The sequence below is a fragment of the Lepisma saccharinum genome, chromosome 6 (genome assembly GCF_977018435.1).
Source record: "Lepisma saccharinum chromosome 6, izLepSacc3.1, whole genome shotgun sequence".
Taxonomy (NCBI): domain Eukaryota; kingdom Metazoa; phylum Arthropoda; class Insecta; order Zygentoma; family Lepismatidae; genus Lepisma; species Lepisma saccharinum.
The window spans coordinates 36,118,014-36,133,858 of record NC_139234.1 but is presented as its reverse complement, the minus strand read 5'-3'; the positions used below and the strand labels follow the sequence as shown (position 1 = coordinate 36,133,858).

Below are 15,845 nucleotides of genomic sequence, written 5' to 3'. Positions count from 1 at the left end.
ATTTTCACTGAATAAATACATTAAATTATGCACCAATTACTATGATTCGAACTATATGCAAAACGTTCTTGTTATCTCTCTTCAATTGTTTTTTCAACAACTGGTTGCTACGCAACAAAACAGTATGCTATAACATTTCCTTCTTTTTCTTTTACACAAGAAGTGATTATACATTTTACAATTTGAAAACAGTCACAAGGCGACCATGTCGATTTCATTGTGAAATATTCTTTAAAAGCTGAGTCACTTTCTCAAGAGCTAATCTTTGTGAAGGCAAATTGTTTTCTGAACAATAGCAAATTTAATAGAAAGTAAATAACTTTGCACAAGGTGAATATATCACACAATGTATTGTATTTTTCTTAGTTTACTTTGGTTTTCTGCCTCGTTAGGTGATGGTGATCGATAAGGATGGATGAAGATTAAATGAAATTGATGACAATATCCACTTCAACAACAGGACTTAAAACCTGAGACATTTGATCGCTAGTAAAAGCCTGCGCAAGACCTGGAACAGACCAGTTTGAAAAAAATGGCTCCTAAAATATTCCCTAACCTGCGGAACAAACTCGCTTCAGCACGTTGCCTTAAGAGTCGCCCACATCCTTTCTACCCACAGCCCTGAGATAACTACACTCTGTCGAACATTTACCTTAGAAACCGCATTCCAAGATCTAATTAGATGTGAAATTGTTAATTACATTTATCAATAAGAATATTTAATAATGTGTTGGTTATATTAGGTGAGGTGAACCAATGTTTGTGGACAATAAGTTCTTATGATGTGGTTTGGCTGCAGTGATCAGATTATTGAAACATCAAAACGGGACATTTTCCATATTTATCTGAAGAAGAAACGGGACGAAATGGAACGTGAAAATGTACACATTTTAACATAAAAAGTGTTTTTGTTTGAAAATTAATTAACTAAATGAATGAATTCTGTGTAAATTACGAGTAACTTACATAATATGGTAATATGCACTGCACTCCAACTAAACATTCCTTTATAATTAGATCACTCATTGATATTTTGCCGATAAATGGATATTTTTCAGTACATCCTTCTTTTCAAAAAACAATTTATTGAAATTTACGCACGCGCTATTAAAGTTGACCGTATTGATCCACTAACTTTCAAAGTTTGCACTGAAAGAAGGTTCTTGTTACTTGTTCACAAACTATTCATCTACAAAGACATTCGTTTAGTGGAGGCATTAGTTTCATTTAAACATAGAAGAAACTATAATATTTTAAGAAAATTGGAATATGGCCCATTGTTGACATTGAAATTTTAAATAATTTCTATCTAACAATGCCAGTAATAGTAGAGAAGGTGTATTGTAATAATTCTATGCCGATAAGTTATTGTCACATAAAGGGACATTTTGGCGTCACGTTTTACGATTTAAAAAATCGGGACAGTCTCAAAAGAGGGCATTCTAAAGCCTATTTTAGATAGTAAGAATACACAAGTAATTTATTCATATGAATTATGTTTACTATATTTCATTTCAATATGTAATCAATTACAAACAATCCATGCTATCAATCGTAATCTTCCTTACACGTTTCAGTACTCGTAGATCCTACACAATTCGAAATGATAATACATATTTTCTGTTCCCTCTCAATTGAATTTACATTTCGTGGTGGTCCAATTCTACATCAAAAATGAAAAGAAAATTCAGGACAAACGCTTTTGTAATCGCAAACCTCATGTGTTGTTTCAAGTAAAGTGTTTTTTGATTATGTTTAAAATTATTTCCTGGCATATTTTAGCAACTGCGACGTTTACCATTGCCATTCGTATCTGCTAGTGGGAGGAAAGAATTCTGTCAAGGAAATTTGTGGATCTCATTCACGGAGCAATTCAAATTCAAATATCTCCCTCCACTTCGTGACACACCGTGCTGAAAATGAAAAATTTCCTAAATTGCTCTCCACAGCAGTTCCATAACTTGCAAACAGCGCTTGATAAATATTTTCTCCCAACAAGTGATGAATTGCTTTTACGTCAGTTTGCCTTTTCCCTCTCAATTCTTCCCTCGTGTTATCTTTTGACACGTTTGGAACAAGTTTTACAAATAATTTTTCACCGAAATACTAGGAAGTGGTACGTTTGCAATGGAGATCAAATTTTCATATATGTACAGGGTACACAAAAAGTCGTTTATCTAAAGCAACACACTATATCACACTAAATGTTGTTTCACGTTTCATGCACATGATTAAGTGGGATTCCTTTGCATTGCTATATACACCAGCGCTGTAGTAACCCGTGTGATAGAAAGGACTTCAGCTTAGAACCCAGGATTTCTAAAGAGGCCAAAACTATACGGATCACGAAAAAAATGATCAAAGAATAAGGAAATAAACATAATTTCTCAACCTGTTGCACACATTGGTTTCATACAAAATCATTGCAGACATTACAGTATTTTTTCTGCATTTCGAATGACCAGTATTTGCTAAGTAGGGAGCATATCGTAACGTACTCTGAGTACGTGGGATCGAACCAAGAACCTTAACCATTGAGGGGGTGATGTAGCTAGCTTAATCATTCATCCTCCTTATTTGAGCACTCGCCCTTCAAGGTAAGCCTAATGGTAATGGGCGAGAGGTACTAACTACACACTTGGAAATGGCAAAACACAAGCTTTCGGATTTATACCTTCAAGTCTAGAAGTCTAGATCAACATGGTTGGAAGTAACAATACCTGTCTGTCTCTGATGATACAAATCCCCGCTGATAGCTGTTCATATCGAAACGTGTTCGATCGCTCAATCTCCTCAGTTCCTTCTTGTTCGGCGATTCCAGGCAAAAGACCCCACACCACACGTTGCTCTCTGTTTTGTTCTCTTTCGTCTTTCCCTGGTCGTTGCCCTGAAATACCAGCTGATCAGCACCTTAACTCCAATAGACCAGGAAGGATTTGTAAATTACTGATGTGACATTCTTTGAATGCCTGAGAGAGCAACGGCTGGCGACAGGGGTTACGAATTCAGGCTAGCTATAAATCTCAATTTAGAGGAGATTGATACGATATGAAAGCTGCTGGTGTAAATGTTCTCACATGGTAAGTGAAATAACATATGTTCTTTCTTCAAAACCTCATCCAATACCAACTGTATACTAAATTACTATAATATATTTTCGTTTTTAAATACTAAATTATCCCAGTTTGTGTTATGTTGTATTTCTTGTGGAGTTACCTTCCTACTACACACGAAGTGATGATCTACCTACGAACTATTTCTCTCATCGTAAGCAGAAATATGTGTATATATATATATATATATATATATATATATATATATATATATATATATATATATATATATATATACGTATTATGATTCAAACAAATTGATAGTTAATGAAAATTGGGTTGATTTCGTTGATTATTTTCATATGAACTACGTACGTGCAGGTCAAGGTTAGTACCTGGAACCTTCGGAGGCAAGGTCAGCTGAAGGTGCTAGGATATCGATACGGAAACACGATGTATAGATGTAGACTAGTATTATATTTCTTTGTGAGTGTATTTTCATCAACTTCATGAAATCATTGTTTACCCTCATTGTCGCAATTAGCCAAAAGAGGCAGAAAAGTAAGTTCTCCGTGACGCTCTAAACACCATATCATGCCCAGTTAAATTATACAGGACGGTGGCTGATGACTGAGAAGTGGAATTTCATAGGAATGTAGACAGCAAACACTTTTTCAGTAAACGTTGTGATATATCGGCAAATTGACGTGAAACGGAAGCTAGGAATTCTTTTTTCGTAGGTTACCGTGGCGGTGATCAACCTTTCCAAAGCCGAAACCCCTCACACTAATTAATATTGGCTTAATTATATAAGAAGACTTGTAAATATCAAGTATCCACGCTGATTGATTTGAGATTGATGTCCGAAAAGCTAGACCGATGCATAAAATCCAACGTTGAGAGCATTTTTCAAAATGATGTAAAACTCGTCACTGGATTTCTTGGAGATTTTCTGGTGGTTAATGAGGGAGCACTGAACAACACATTACTCAAACTTTCGTTTATTTAATTTTAAATGCCTATTTCAAAGTTGTAACGAACCTGAGAGTTTAAGGTTTTATATTTGTAACAAGTTAAGATTTTTAAAATGTTTATTACTTCAAATAATGTGCAAGTTGTCACAGATAATTATAGTTAGACTGATACAGTTGTAGTTGAAACTTTTATATATGTTTATAAATACGTCAAAATCTGTTCGTGTTGACGTCACTTTCTAATCTCAGCCGAGGAAGTGAACCCACCTAAATGTTCCTCACCTGACGACAGACTGAGTTCGAAAAACAGGTGAAGGTGAAAAATAATAAGAACTTGGAAACGGAGAGAATTGAAGTATAGATTTTGGGTTTTCGAGTTTTCTTCTAGATAGTTACGTCATCGAGTCAACACCCTGATTGTGCGTTCTATACAATTAACCAAGAGCTACAGAATTTTTGGAGACAGGCTCATACAAATGAGATGTAATTGATTGTTATTTGTGGTCCGTAATGTATGATGCAAATCAAATCAAGGAGAATAACTAAATTTTCAAAGATGATGAAAGAGAAAATAATTTCTAGTACGATTCGTGACCACAAAGAAAAAGTTCCTCGTGTACAAAACTCACATCAGATTGTTGACACGGAATATAGGCAAGCTATAAGAACTCCTTAACTCTGAATGCAGGAATGTTAGGAGACAAGCAGTCAAATCTTTAGGAGGTGGAAGTGTGAACTGACATGCATTCTAAGCAGCTAATTACGCATTATCTTTAACAGCAAGGTTGAAACACGAGGTGTAAATTGGCTGTATGCCAAAATAAAACATTCTCCTGCATTTCAAGTGAACACCACGAGGATCAGATATTAATTTAATACAATGTCGGGAACCTCGACATATTTCTGCAAGTGTAGAGAGTTGCCTATTCGTGAGTAGCAAGAACTTCGCCAAGGGAAAAAAATCTTCGTCACTTGAATCTGTGAAGACTTCTTGTCAAAAGCACCAAGTTTCTCTGTTCAACCGTTGACGTCACAAGAGACGAAACGTATCGCATGGAGGCAGCTGCGACACATGATGGGAAGATTGGCCTGGAAAAAAGTAAACAATGATTCAAAAATTCCCTGAAACCAGCTTAAAGCAGACGATCGATGGTTATTCCAAAGCTCCCTTGAAAGATGTATTCTCTTCTTTTACTACTGTAGCACTCTACTATATTATTAACTTCTGTTCAGTTCCTTTTCCATTGCAACTTATGGCTTTGTACTTTCCTCCGTGTATAGTACAATTTGTTGTTACAAAATTTTGTAATGTGTCAACAATTACGTCTTAACCAAGAAATGTTCAACCAATTTGAAATATCAAAGTTTCATGTCCTCAATATACATTAATGATATAATATTTAAAATATTTTCTTTGTATAATTAATTAAAACATCTGAAGTGCGTTTTAATTTTGGGAACAAATATTGCAGTTTTATTGTTGAATGAGTCGACATAAATGGAACTAAAATGCTTCTTCTCTGTTTAAGAAGTAACATCAATTTATAGCAAGATGAGGTAGGGATTTAACTTGGTTCAAGTCTATACGGTTATAATATACATATATATATATATGTAACAAGAGCTTCCCGCTTCGAAACGTAAGTGTAGGAAACACAATTTTGCTGTCTTAGCATGTGCCATATGTAGAACTGTAAAGGTCAACAGCGACAAATTGTCCACTTGTAATGCAAATTCCGACTTATTGTTAAAAAATTCTACATTCTACGTTTGTGTACATTAAAACAACACAACATTCATAATTTATGTTATAACTCTATGCAATGTTATTTATACTTAAATTTGCAACTGCAGTTTCACGCGGCAGTCGTAGCAATGACGTATTTAAATTTCCCCGGGGGCAACAGAGTGTATAACTGGTATTTACATTAGTCCAAGCTGTAAATTCAAATGGACCATAAAAATTTTGGGCGTGCTTTGCTTTCAGGTTCATCCAAAATTTCACATTCTCCTTCCAGAATATAATAATAATCTTTATGATGATTATACTCAGATATTGGCTATCGTCCGTGTACAGAGTTTCTCTAGACAAAATGATTCTTAACAAAAGGAATTGCAAATAGGTTTGTGGAAAGAGGGAGGTAAATGTCGTTAATTATTATTATTATTTTTTAATTGTGATTTTCCTACTTTCTTATTTTTTTTCAAATTGTGGTCCTTTCCAACGATCTAGCTCCTTTAATGAAAATACATTTTCATAAATTGTTTAATTGAAACATCAATGACATATCTTGCTTTACTAAAGAAACAAGGGGAACATCTTTGTCAATTACTGAATGGGAACACTTTTGGCATATTTTGCTTTAATAACAAAACAAGGTGACATCTTTGAAAACTGTTAAATTGCAATACCTTTGACATCTCTTGTAAATTTTTGTTCTCTTTTCCTCGGCCATTAGGATCTTGCTCACAATGGCACGTGTGTGGGAAAAGTCATTTCAATTTGTGAGTTGGTTTGTTTTTAATCCACTTCAAGCATATGAAGGCTTATCGGGACTAAACTCACAGTTTCATGTGTGATCCGAACCATTTTGTGCCGACGCCCATGGCAGAGTGGTTAGCTTAGCGCAACCTCAGCATGAGTGTTCTCTGTGAGTGTCTCTTCATCAATTTCATCAAAAGTGACAGAAAAGCGACATGAAATAACATAACTAAACCAATGAAACCGAACCACTTTGTACCTTCAGGCAAACGTTATTATATCTCATAATGTGCAAATACAAAGATACAGACATGATATTAATTTACAGCGATCGTTTGAATACAGTCGAATTTAAAAATTCAGGAAAATTGAAAGTACAGGGTTTCTATAAATTAGTTATACAAAACTAACTGTTAATTGTAAAGGAAATGTGTGCGTAACAGAAATGGTTTATACATCAAAGAATACAGCATATCTTCAAGTTTATTGTCGCACGTTGTTAGTTTCAGACGCCGCCACTGGAGGCGTGAGCGTTTGTTTATCTTACACAAGTACCGACTTGGATTGGTCGTGGTGGAACGATTCCGTGGCCACCTCGTCGACGTTGCTGGGAATAAGGGGAACAAACACACGTTCTTTAATGTAACCCCAGATAGAGTAATCCATGGGAGTCCAATCAGGCGAACGAGGTGGCCACGGAATCGTCCCACCACGACCAATCCAAGTCGGTACTTGTGTAAGATAAACAAACGCTCACGCCTCCAGTGGCGGCCTCTGAAACTAACAACGTGCGACAATAAACTTGAAGATATGCTGTATTCTTTGATGTATAAACCATTTCTGTTACATGTACACTTTCTTCACAATTAACGGTTACTTTTATAAAACTAATTTATCGAAACCCTGGATATCTTGAAGAGATGTGAAATGTTACTATATTCCAACCCCATGCAGTTGGTATGAAGCTAATGAGCCTATTAGTTCGTTCGATCAACCAAAAGAAAAGATGGCAGCAGGGAGAAGCATGTTCAATGTCTCAAATGACAGGAGCTTTGAATTTAAAGCAGAGGAAAAGGAATGCGCTCCCATTGGCATCGTGCCACTCTCCATCTCTTCTAATGCAAATGCCTCCTGACGCGTTGATCCCGTGGCGTGATGGAAGATATCAATCCATCTTCGGTTTGACCTGTTGCCTCGGGCAACGTAACATTCGGAGAAGAACCCGGTGCTTTTTTTCAGACTTCCAAACACTGGGTTCAGTAATCTCAACCGTCAGGTTAAAGAAAGATGAAGTTCCAACAAATCATTGGAGCGAAGGGGCGTATCGATCTACGTCAGGGTAAGAATCGGACCGAAAGTAGTCCCTGGCAGAGGAAGGGGGGAAAGGAGAAACATCTTTCTTCCCATTCGAGTCTCTGACGGATCATTGACTTTCGATGGAGTCCCATTCGATGAAGAATCTCTGCGTTTGGAATCTGAGCAGGGCGATATTAAGTTACATAATACGTTATCCGGAGTAGCTCGTCGAGAAGTTTTGACAGCGACTTTTAACAATCCTACATTGATTTTTGTCTCACGTTAACAGCATTATAAATCAGTATTTGCTACATTTGTTCGATTGTCAAATAGATATGCTCGATTGGTTGCCGGCCTTCGTGGCGAAGTGGTTACCGCAGCGCGCTACGACGCCAGGGGTACCGGGCTCGAATCCCGGCCTGGTCATGGGTGTGTGAATGTCCCTTCATCAATTTCATCATATCATCACTCATTGGATTTGTTGGTTGCTTGATTGATTTGCTTTACTTTACTTCGCATTTCTGTCACTTTGGTTCATCGCGAAGATGAGGATGAGTGATGATGCGATGAAGCTGATAAATAGACTCTCACAAAGATCACCCATGCCAAGGCCGGGATTCGAACCGTGCACTTTTTCTGGCGTTGTAGCGCGCTCTGCTAACCACTCCGCCACGGTGGCAGGCAGAACTATGCTCGAGGTAGTATTTTAAGAAAGGAATTTTACATCACAAGAACTCAATATGGTGTTGATTTGATTTATTGCTTATGTCATCAAACAGTTTTCGTACTAATCAACCTTTACTTAAGTCAAACATAGTGTGTATGCTTAGGTTTAAATCTTATTGATCTACGCCAGTGGCGGCAATTGCGCTCCAAAACCTGGGAGGCAAGATGCCAAAACTGGGGGGGGGGGGGGGGTAAGATGCCAAAACTAGGGGGGCAAAGACAGTATATTTCCTTGTATATGTAGATAAGGTTTAGCATAGTGAGAGGGCAAAAGTGGCGAAAAAGTGAGGGGCAACTCCCCCCCCCCCCAATCGCCGCCACTGATCTACGCTAACACTTTATGTTATGGGTAATTTGGCATGCATTATTACAAAAATCTATTGCAATAATAAATCATATTAGTTGTTCATACCCGTAGAGCATTTTTGGTAAGTACATGAATGGTATTTTTTAATATCTTACGTAATAATAGCTTATAATAAGAATCGTGACAAATAGGGCAAATGTTGGTTAAATGAAATAAATTAAGGTATAACTACAAATGAATTTATTTATTTTTGAAAGGTAGTAGGCAACGTAAAGAACGCTTTCTATGGAGTTCGTCTTGATTATAACACCATTAAGCCTTGTTTCCATTATTATGAAAAAATATAAATATGCTGACCAAGGCAGTAATTTATTTTATTAAAAACATAAACTAAACGTAACGTTTCAACCTTCTAGCAAGGTCTTCATCAGACTCTGTATCAAGTACAAAAGTAACAAAATACCAAAAACAGGGCATTATATACACAAAACATTACTCCCTCCAGACTAATAGAAAGTTGTTTTGGAACTTTCTAGCAGGTGGCTTTAACTATACTTTCACCTAAAAGGCGAAAAATATATACTTTCATATAGAATGTGGATTGGGTTTTATATATCACGCTCTTTGTCCTAAGTAAAATTAAAGAATAAGATATTACATCTAAACCAATAAAATACCCAGCCCCCCATACTCCGATACCAAATCATACTATTAATAAAAACAAAAAACAACCAAAAATAATAGAAATTTGAACCACCATTCATAAAGAACTATTAAATCTCAAAAGGATTAAAAATATAAAATAAAAAATATATTTTAACATTTCAATAATACAAAAGAATTAAAATAATCATTACCATGAGTACGTGTAACTGATACTATAACAGATAAGCCAAGAGCCCCCTCACATACACAAAACGAAATAAATAATAAACAAAAATAAGCTTCTTCCTGATTATTAATAAAATAATAAGTTATATATAAATATAAGGATAACACAATAAATTCAAGTCTTAATAGAGTTACTAATAAGTGCTTGCGTTGAGAAATAAAGCATAAAAATCTAATAAATAGAATAATTAATATAAATAATACTCTTAACATAAGTTTTTATAGTTTAATAAAAACAATGGTCTTGTAAATCATTAATGAATTAATAATTCTAAAAACATCAAGGAAGATATAATTATATCATCATTAGCTCCCAAAGCCAATATTTTTACTAAACTACTCCTTGATATTAAAATACAATTAATACTAATTACTATTATATTATTATTAGCACTAATAATATTATATATAAAACATCCACTATCTATAGGAATTATACTAATTATACAAACTATTACTGCATGCCTAACAATATCCACATTTTTAAAATCTACATGACTTTCCTATGTATTATTTCTAGTATTTCTAGGAGGAATATTAGTTCTATTTATTTATACAACAAGACTTACACCAAATGAAATATTCAAAATAAGAATAAAAATAATAATTATGGGTATAACCTTAATATCATTATATTTATTTATATTAATAATAATAGACCCATTATTAATCCCCTCAATACTACAAAATATAGATACTTATACAACCTGAAGAAGTACACCCCCCCTGCCAGGAATAAAATTATATAACGAATCCATTATAATAATAACTACTATAACAGTAGTATATCTATTTATTACATTAATTGCAATTGTAAAAATTACTAGACTTTCATATGGTCCTCTAAAAATAATTAAATAATTACAAATGACAAAGCCAGCACGGATTTATCACCCCCTAATCAAATTAGCAAATAATGCATTAGTAGACCTGCCAGCCCCATTAAATATTTCATATTGATGAAATTTTGGATCACTTATAGGAATATGCCTTTCAATCCAAATCTTAACAGGCCTTTTTTTAGCGATACATTATATTTCAAGAACAGATTTAGCCTTTTCTAGAGTAATACACATCTGTCGAGATGTAAATTATGGGTGAATACTACGAACTATTCATGCTAATGGTGCCTCCATGTTTTTCATTTGTATATATATGCATGTTGGACGAGGGATATATTATGGATCCTATTTATATTTTCACACATGATCTATTGGAGTTATAATTATATTAGTAACAATAGCAACAGCATTTGTTGGATATGTATTACCATGGGGGCAAATATCATTTTGGGGTGCCACAGTAATTACTAATTTACTCTCGGCAATTCCATATTTAGGAACTATACTAGTCCAATGAATTTGGGGAGGGTTTGCAGTAGATAGTGCTACACTAACTCGATTCTTCGCCTTTCACTTTTTATTACCATTTATTTTAATAGCAATATCCATAATTCATCTACTTTTCTTGCATCAAACCGGATCTAATAATCCACTATCTATTAATAGTAATATGGATAAAATCCCATTCCACCCATACTTCTCAATAAAAGATATATTAGGATTTATACTTATAATTTTAAGACTAATACAACTCTCATTAATATTTCCAACAACCCTAGGAGACCCTGAAAATTTTACCCCTGCAAATCCACTAGTAACTCCAGTGCATATTCAACCAGAATGATACTTTCTATTTGCATACGCCATTCTACGATCAATTCCAAATAAACTTGGAGGAGTAATAGCACTAGTATTATCCATTATAATTTTATTTATTATACCAATACATCATAAAAGAAATTTTCGGGGACTACAATTTTATCCATTAAATCAAGTATTATTTTGATTAATATTTGCAACCTTCATTCTATTAACCTGAATTGGGGCTCGACCCGTAGAGACTCCATATATTACTACTGGGCAAGTATTAACAATTATATATTTTATATATTTCATTATATCCCCGGCAACCCTACTATTATGAGATAAAATTTTAAAAAAATGACTTCTTGACTGAAACTTTAAGTGTATGTCTTGAAAACATAAAATAGAATATAAATATTCTAGAAGTCTTCACATTCTAATTATTATGCAACTAAATATAAATTGATACAATTAATCCCCTAAAACCAACAAAAAAAAATAAATAATTTAAAGAAACCGGAAGAAAGCTCTTTCAAGCTAAATATATAAGTTTATCATAACGAAATCGTGGTAGTGTCCCTCGAATTCAAATATAAATAAATCCTAAAAAAATAATCCTTAAATAAAAAAAATAAGAAAAGTGGTACCCCCCCAACAATAAAATTCTAAATAAAACACTTATAAATAAAATACTAGCATATTCAGATATAAAAATTAAAGCAAATCCACCAGCACTATACTCAACATTAAACCCAGAAACGAGTTCAGATTCCCCCTCAGCAAAATCAAAAGGAGTCCGATTAGTTTCAGCTAAACAAGAACTCAGTCAGGCTAAAGCCAACGGTAAAGCAATAAAAATAAATCATAAATAATCCTGAAAAACATTAAATAAAAGTAAATTATAACCACCAATTAAAAAAATAAAAGATAGTAAAATCAATACCAATCTAACCTCATAAGAAATAGTTTGAGCAACTGCTCGAAGACCCCCAAGTAATGCATAATTAGAATTAGATGCCCACCCAGCAGATATTACTCTATATACTCCCATTCTCATACAACATAAAAAGAAAAATACTCCTAAATAAAAATTAAATAATAAGGTATGATATGGAAAAACAACCCAAACAAACAAAGACAAAAATAAACTAAAAACTGGAGATATATAATATGGATAGTAGTTTCTCAAAGTAGGTAGTGTTTGCTCCTTAGTAAATAATTTAACTGCATCAGCAAAAGGTTGAAAAATACCACAAACCCCAACCCGATTAGGCCCCCTACGAATTTGAATATAACCTAAAACCCTACGCTCAAATAAAGTAAAAAAAGCAACTCTAATTAAAACACATACAACTAAAATAATAAAAGAAATAACTCCAATAAATAAATCTAATATCATCTACTATAAAAAGAAATTTATCTTCATTATTGAATTCTAAATTCAATGCACTTCTCTGCCATAATAGTAATTATTACTAATCAATATTACATATATAATATAAGTATTTGGTCCTTTCGTACTAAAACACTTTTAATATTAAGAGATAGAAACCAACCTGGCTCACGCCGGTTTGAACTCAGATCATGTAAGAAATTAAAGGTCGAACAGACCATCAAATTTGAAATACTACCCCCAAATGATATCTTAATCCAACATCGAGGTCGCAACCCCTCCTGTCGATATGATCTCTCAAGAAAGATTACGCTGTTATCCCTAAGGTAACTTATTCTTTAAATCACTAAAAATGGATCCAAATAACAAAAATTATTGAATATTAAATAAAAAGAGCTAATTATTATCTTTCCATCACCCCAACAAAATACTATTTAATAATATATATATAATTATATGACTAATCAAAACATCATTAAAATAGTATAAAGATCTATAGGGTCTTATCGTCCCCTTAAAAAAATAAAGCCTTTTCACTTTAAAGTAAAATTATATATTAATTAACTAAAGACAGTCTATTCCTCGTCCAACCATTCATTCTAGCCCCCAATTAAAAGACTAATGATTATGCTACCTTCGCACGGTCAAAATACCGCGGCCATTAAACAAATGTCATTGGGCAGGTTATACTTCATATAAAAAATCATGAAAAGATGTTTTTGATAAACAGGCGAGAATAAATTTTGCCTAATTCCTTTAATTAATTAAATAAATATACTAATAGAATCATAATTTCAAAATAAAATCAATTAAAACATATAATTAAGTAAACAAGTAAAACCAAACTAAATTTTTAATAAAATTTCAAATAAATTATAACAAAATTACAAAAATTAGCAATCTCCAAACCAATAAATATAATAGTTTAATATAAAGTTATAACCAACATATTAACCAGAAGCACATCCCCCTAGTAATAACTAAACATTAATATTATAATATATATATCAATATAAAAAATATTAAAATGTAAAGCTATATTAAATATAATTCCCTAATAACTAGATATAAGGTAAGCCGAATAACATTTTATTACAAATAACAATTTTAACAGAAAAATATAACACTTTTACCTTAAAATTAGTCTACTAGCTCCTCACCCTTCGAGAAAACAGAATATTCAATTAAAATTTAATCCTCCCTGATACAAAAGGTACGATTATTAGTATCTCCTATAATAAAAATCAATATTTCATATATTTAATAAATCCCAACACTGTACTAATAACCTATAACAAACTAATTTATATATACTAAATATATAACCAACCCCAATAAAATTACTTTTCATATATAATCAACTTATAAACTAAATTCAAATAGTAATAAAATTTCTATCAAAATATGTCGAATTACACGACTAACTATTCAATGTAAATGAATATTCTAATTAACAGAAATATTTTGATGCTACTCAAACCAGGCACACCTTCCGGTACGCCTACTATGTTACGACTTATCTCACCTATATAAATGAGAGCGACGGGCGATGTGTACATACCCTAGAGCTAATAAACCAAAATGTTATTCTAAGACAAAATTACAATTAAATCCAATTTCAAATATAATTTCAATATATTATCCAAATCAACATAATGTAACCCATCTCCACCCACTAATAAGCTGCACCTTGACCTGAAATATATTTCAACAGAAAAAAAGAATATATATATTTAAATATTCAAATTACGGCGGTATACAAACTGATATTTTACAATAATAGGTCAAATAGAACGCGGAATATCGATTACGGAACAGGTTCCTCTAAATAGAATAAAGTACCGCCAAATTCTTTGAGTTTCAAGATCATAACTAATACTACTCAAACCAAATTTACAATGATAATAATAGGGTATCTAATCCTAGTTTAATACATCACCTTTATAGAATTAATAAAAATAAAGAACAAATTATATTAAAAATTTCACCTAATAAATAAAATATAAACAACCAAAAATTAATTATTACTACAATTAAGTCGACAACTCTCCATTTATGTCCCCACGTCTAACCGCGGCAGCTGGCACGAATTTAGCCGGACAAAATAAATATTAAAATTTAAAATCCTGTAATCTAACTTACATTAAAATTAAACAAAACCACACACTGCGAACCAAATTCAAATATACCGTCTCAACCCATAAAAAATTGGCGGAAATTTTTCCTCTCTTTAATAAATACATATGTAAAATTTAATTAAGGAATTATAAGCCAGAATAAAACTTTAACTTTAAAATATAAAGAGAGGTTCCTTATTATTATATAGTATGTATTATATTAAATTAAATTATAATTAGAAATTATCTCACGAAAATTTCCTCCCTTTTTATTTTACTCACTTTTCCCATACTATATAGAACACAATTTTTTTTTCCCTCAAAATTGTGTTCTATATAGATATATTAACTTCTTTTTTCTCTAGACTCAATAAGTATTAAAATGACATGTTAATTAAGTCAATTACTTTAAGTTAGACTACAAAAACTTAAAAAAAATTGGATAAAATTAAAAAGGATTCTGAAGTATTTTATATTATTTAATAAATAGGTTCTACTTATTGATCATAACAATAAAAATCCAATAAATAATATTATTAACCCACTATTATAATTTATACATAAATAAGATGTCTGAAAAAGGATTACCATGATAGGGTAAAGTATACATGAAATTTAACATGTTCTTATTAATTTATTTGTAACAAAAATGAATTTTTATAACTGAAAGAATTAAACTTTCTCCGATGGTATCAAACCCCATAGTGCATCATACACCAAAATATAATAAAAAGGTAAGCTAATTAAGCTAGAGGGCTCATACCCCACATATGAAGGTTCATAACTAATCCTTCCCTTTTTAATGCTCACAACCCCCAAGAAAATAATATTCCTATTGACCCTCACAATAGGAACCCTCCTTTCTATTTCTTCCACCTCATGATATGGAGCCTGAATAGGCTTAGAAATTAATTTAATATCTTTTATTCCATTAATTTCTACACCAAATAATCAACGAAA

General features: G+C 32.7%; 1 protein-coding gene and 1 pseudogene across 1 annotated transcript in view; both read right to left on the bottom strand.

Annotated features, from left to right (window-relative positions):
* Positions 1-15,845, bottom strand: part of KaiR1D (Kainate-type ionotropic glutamate receptor subunit 1D) — a 363,464-nt gene that overhangs the window by 233,559 nt on the left and 114,060 nt on the right. The window lies entirely within an intron of this gene.
* LOC145989317 (NADH-ubiquinone oxidoreductase chain 1 pseudogene) lies at positions 11,827-12,774 on the bottom strand (annotated as a pseudogene).